This window comes from Cryptotermes secundus, unplaced genomic scaffold, assembly GCF_002891405.2.
Source record: "Cryptotermes secundus unplaced genomic scaffold, Csec_1.0 scaffold1465, whole genome shotgun sequence".
Lineage (NCBI taxonomy): Eukaryota > Metazoa > Arthropoda > Insecta > Blattodea > Kalotermitidae > Cryptotermes > Cryptotermes secundus.
Window position 1 is genome coordinate 214291 of NW_019742004.1, and position 5925 is coordinate 220215.

Genomic DNA, 5925 nt, shown 5'->3' on the forward strand with positions numbered 1-5925 from the left:
TGTGAAACTTGGTCTCTGACATTAAGGGAGGAACATAGGCTGAAGATGCATGAGAACAGGATGTTGAGGAGAATATTTTGACCGAAGAGAGATGAAGTGACTTGAGGTTGGAGAACACTGCATAATGAGGAGCTTCATAACTTGTACTCTTCTCCAAGTACAATTAGAATGATCAAGTCAAGGAGGATGAGGTGGGCAGGTCATGTAGCACGAATGGGGGAGACTAGGAATGCGTATAGGATATTAGTGGGAAAGCCAGAAGGAAAGAGACCACAAGGAAGACCAAGGCGTAGGAGGGTGGACAATATTAGAATGGATCTTGGCGAGATAGGATGGGATTGTATGTATTGGATAGATAGATCTGGCTCAGGATAGGGACCAGTGGGGGGCTCTTGTGGACATAATAATGAACCTTCGGGTTCCATAAAATGCTGGGAAATTCTTGAGTAGCTGCAGAATTGGCGGCTCCTCGAGAAGGGCTCAGTTCCATGAATGAGTAAGTAAGTAAGTAAGTAAGGTAAAAAAAAAGTAAAGTTGCCCCTGTGCTTAGCTAATTAAGCACTACGCCATGAAGGTGTATGGGGGAGTGGATTTACCGAAACAACCTACGTAAAATCTTACTGACTTGCCAGAACTGTGCACGGATGAAGTTACATTTTAAATAGTTTCAAACTCGGCCAATGTCTCTTGCGATAGGTCTAGACCCACCTAAGACCCACGGATTAAGAAACTTTGCTTTTATTATTATTATTATTATTATTATGTTAACTGCAAATGGGTTTTTACCTGGTGGCCGTGATACTACAATAAGACACAACACACATCACACAAAATAACACACCACACTCAAACAGAAAACATCACACAATACTACACAAACAATAAAGGACACAATACGCACAATGAATACAATGCCAATACAATTACAACTATAAATTAATGAAAAAATAAGCACACTATACACTATATGATAATAGTAATGAAGTACGTAATATTATGATCTGATGAACTCACATTTCACCATGGCCTTCCCTTCATTCCACTTCACTACACTTACGTACCCTTCACAACCTCACCACAATTCACTTCACTACACTGCATTTTTTGATGATTTCCCCCACGCCTTCATTTCGCCGTATTTATCACTTTCCTAACCCTTTTCCTAAAATTACTTGGTTTACAGGAGAGAGTCCCTAAAACATCTGCAGGTAGTTGGTTCCAGAGCTGGATGATCCTATTTACAAAGGAATATTTTCCGATATCTTCTTTTGCTTTCTGCTCCTAATTTTCCTATCATGATCGGTCCTGCTCAGATAGCACGGTCTTTGTAATCTATCGCCTATACAGCGTTTCTCAAACTATGGTCCGCGGACCACAAGTGGTCCTCGAGGTGTGCCCTTGTGGTCCTTCAAAAAAGACAGAAGAAAAAATAAAATTCAAATGAATTGCGTATCACACTATAGCTGAAAATCTCAGAGTTTGGAAATTACACATGGCAATCGTCTTTCACTTCTACGTATCTGTGTGAGAAAGGGATTTCATCACTAACTCAAATAAAAACAAAGTACCGAAATCGACTCGATGTATGTGATGATCTCCGACTTAAGCTCACCAGCTACATCCAAATATATAACAACTGTGCAAGAATCGGCAGGCTCACCCATCTCATTAATGTGAGTACCAACATTTATTTATTTTTTTAGTTAATAAGTCGAAGATTATCCTAATTCTAATAGTCTTGAATTATTAAAAAACGAATATGAATTTTCTTCTATTAACTTAATTACGTACTACTAATATAAAATTAATTGAATTAAATTAATTGTAATTAATTCTATTTTAAAATATAAGTATATTGGTATTAAAATATGCTAAAAAATGATAAATTTGCTTTCGAAGGGAACAAGAGTAAAGTGGTCCGCAGAACTGTTCTGACTTATAAAAGTGGTCCTCACTTCAGAAAAGTTTGAGAAACGCTGCCCTATAGCCCTCAAGCCCGTTCTCACGGGCACGCTTTGAACAGGGCACATATGCGAGCTATCTGCCTGCGCTGTGTCAAGGTTTCCCAGTTCAAATCATTTCTATGACATGCACATTTAGCCGTTATGTTTTGCACCCTGTCTAGCGCATCTATATGTCCTTTCCTGTAAGGATTCCAGCAAGCCGCCCCATATTCCAGAATCGGACGCACTAAAGACGTGTAGACTAAACTTTTAACGTTACGTTTTCCTCTTTTAAGAATTCGCATTGTAAAATGAAGTGCCTTCCAGGCTCTTTTCACCGTGTGATTAAATTGATCAGCCCAACTTAAATGGCAGCGTAAAATTATTCCCAAGTATTTACAGCTGCTCGCTTCCGGAATCACTATGTCCCGTAACGAATAATTTAGTGGTTCCGTCACTCGGGATCTAGTGAAACGAACTGCTTTACTTTTAACTGGATTAATCATAATCGCATTTTAAACCGCCCACCCCCAAGCCTGTTCAGATATATCTGCAACTTTTCCATATCTTTTATTATTTATAATTTTCCTACATATTATACAGGAATCTGCAGAAAGTCTAATATTTGACTAAATGTCTGACTTGTTTATGCAAGACTTGCAGCTTCTTTCGACAGTCTTCCTCTTTCAAAATGACAATAAAAAACAAACAAAAAACCTCTGTGGTTTTAGTCCACAAGCGAACTATACCGACCAAGCAGCCGCCACTTGTCGGCGAAGTTAGTGCCAACTTTAGTGGATAGAGGGTTTCCCGTGGTCAGAGCAACGAATCCCCTCGGACGTTACTTTCGGTTTTCTAGACCGGAGCAGCTATTTCCTTGAAATAGCTCAATTATCCTCACGAGGCTGAGTGGAACCCGTTCCAGACCCACTACTTCTCAGAAAATTTGGTAGTGCCGGGAATCGAACCCGGACCTCTGGATCTGTAGCCTGGAACTCTGACCACTAGACCACAGAGGCGGTCCAAAATGACAATAAACATACTGACAAATAAAATAAAAAATACAGCACTGCAAATAAAACTTTGATTTCACTAATAAAAATTAACATCCCAAGAATAACTTCAGTAGCCATAGCTAAAACGGACACACTGAGTGGTTTAACAGCACGTGACAATCCTGAGCACTGCGAATACGATTGTGTGAAGGTTGGTGTAAAGAACGCAGTCTTTCAACTACGCATGTGCTCACAAGAGCCCAGAGCTTTTCATTTACCCTACATGAGATTCTCCAATACCACTCCATATGAACAAAACATAGTGTAAAGGAGAGTCAGGTGCTGACTTACTGGTATAGAATTAACTCCTGAAAAATTACTGGTCGATATATCTACAGCGAAAATTTCCTTTTCGACTTCGTACGTCCGTTACAAGAACACAGCCCGGGGAGGGGTCTGATCACCTTCACAAAGAAACGAGCCAGACAGCGTTAGGTCGTCACGTGTAAGTGAAATGTACAAAGCATTCACGCGGTAACGTAGTTGGTTGAGGCACCATCCTACAAGCCGTGACGTCGTGAGTTCTATTCCCGATGAGGTCATTGGATTTTTATATTGACCTAATCCTTCCATCCGCACTATGACCCTGGGGTCGGCTCAGCCTCTTAACAGAAAAGAGTACCAGGATTCTTCCTGGGGGTAAAGGGCGGCAGACGCGTGATCCTGACCTCATAGCTATCTGCGAGTCGACTGTCTACAAAATGTGGGAACCTCGACGTCTCACAACACTATGGGCCTCCACGGCCTGTTACAGGGATAACTCTACCCTTTTCTACAAAGTATTCACAAAAGAAAGATACTGCGCACAAGAACTACATAAGAAAGGGTATCCTTAAAACTCAAGTCGAAACATCGGGGTTCTTCCCCACTCTGTCTCATTTACGCGTTGAACTTGCTCCTGCAGTTGTCTACCAACTGATACTGTCCGTACTATTTAATAGGCACTAAATTATGACAAGGGCCCTATTACACGGAAGAATCGCAGTGCTGTGATTAGCACCCACTTCGTATCCGCTGATTTCTGATTTGCTTAATTTTATAGTTACACTCGTATACGTAAACACGCGATCGTTTCTCATTGCCGGTGCGTAACGCTGCCGTTGCATAGCGTCGTTAAATAAACAATAATGTACACGCTACGTGAAGCGTAAGCTGATTTCATGGTCAGTGACCCGGCCCACACATTGTCATTATATGTCTGATTCTCAGAACAGGCGATTTGTTTTCCTAAAATCGTAATCGACAGTTTTCTTGGAGGTTATATGTTTAAGTTCGGCCTTTTAGAGGGTTGGTGTAGCTTACGGCAATAAAGCATAACCTATAACCCTCATCTAGATATGTAGCGCCAAGTCAGGCATAAATACTACAAGTGACCATCACTTACCTTTTGTTATTTTAACACTTCCAAGACAACAGCTACCGGCCGTGGACACTTCCCACCGTTTCAGAGGGTATATGAACTTATTCACATAACTTATCGCCGTAATTCGTAAAACGTTCGAAGGATAAAAACAAATTACATGAAACACAATAATCACTAGTTTTCCTGGAACCCGCCAAGTAGCTTAGCTCCACAGGTAACGAAACAATTGCAACGAAGGTTAGTTAGTCCAGGACCCCAGCCGCTAGGTGCAGCAACAAGAAGTATGGAGGTGGGGGAACATGCGATGCAGAGGGAGGAGGAGGAGGAGGGATAAAAAGGAGGGAGTTTGTAATTCTCTCGAGCTCTCGAGTCATCGAAACGATGGAGCGAAGTTCAGGGTTAACCAGTCTGAGGAATGGAACCTGTTCGTAAGACAGGCGCTAAAATTCGTGCTGTCCGACATTCCATGAAAGTTTCTTTTTTTGGTTTATTTAAACGTCACCTCGACACTGGTTAGTGGTAGGTGGTTAACTTCACGCTCCTGTCACTTTTCAGCCGGGAAAGATATCAAATAATATCTGGGTGGTCCTTTGTCGGAAATCGAACCCATGTCGAGTCCGTAGTCTGAGGCTCGAAGATTCAAACGAGCAATAACAAAATCCGTCATTTTACACAAACCCAAGCCAGTTCAATCCATATCCCCTTGTCAAGACCTGTTTCCATACAATGCATCATAGTGTTATGCTCCACAGCCTTCACGGCCGCTTTACCAGAAGTTTCTTCAGCAAAATTCTGCATGCAGGATTTGTCTTCTCTGAGCTACATGTGAAACCCATTCTTTATAATGACATACGAGTATATACAAATCGATCTTTAAGTAATATCCTTCAAATCACGGTTCCTTCGCCTTATCAGAACTTTGAGTTTCGCAGAATGATGTTCTGTACTGCTGTGGTATTTGGCCGTTTAATAATTCAGGCTGACTGGCTCGCTGGTTTCTCACTGAGGAGACCCGGGTTTAATTTCAGGGAAGTCAATGTCGAATTCATGAGGACAAAGTAGTGAGTACGTCGGTTTTCCCCTGCAATTCTCCACACACACATCTGTAGTAACCCTCATTGTCAGGGAGTAGTACAATAGGTCAATGTCCTCTTAGGCCGCTGCAGTGCCAACGCACCCAGTCTCCCACTACTCCAGCCATTGCCATTACATGGTGTGGTTAGAAGAAGTCCGTCTCAGCCAGGAGTTGATCTAGAGACTTCCAGATTACTGCAATGTACCAATTAGCACTCTGCCGTATAGCAGTGGTGCCACTACAGCAAACTAAAACATGTCTTTCCACTCAACGTGGCATGCATCTTATCTGTAACTGAGGAGAGAAACTCGACTCTTGTAACGCTCCGTATTTAAGTTTGTAGCCTTACATACTTTGTAATGGAGCTCCGTAACTTTCGAGGGCGGGTTGTGGTTACGATGCCCTCGTTCGTAGCATTAGGGACAAGAAGTGGACAAGTAATGGGAGGTCGTGTCAGTCCCTGCCAATCCCACGCTCCTTCTCTCAAAC

General features: G+C 42.1%; 1 protein-coding gene across 1 annotated transcript in view; it reads right to left on the reverse strand.

Moving 5' to 3' along the window:
* LOC111872992 overlaps positions 1–4605 on the reverse strand; it is a 104969-nt gene extending 100364 nt beyond the window's left edge. The window contains exon 1 of the mRNA XM_023867340.2: positions 4383–4605. The gene's annotated coding sequence lies outside the window, so the exon portion shown is untranslated. The remainder of the gene's footprint in view (positions 1–4382) is intronic.
* Between the last annotated feature and the right edge of the window lie 1320 nt (positions 4606–5925).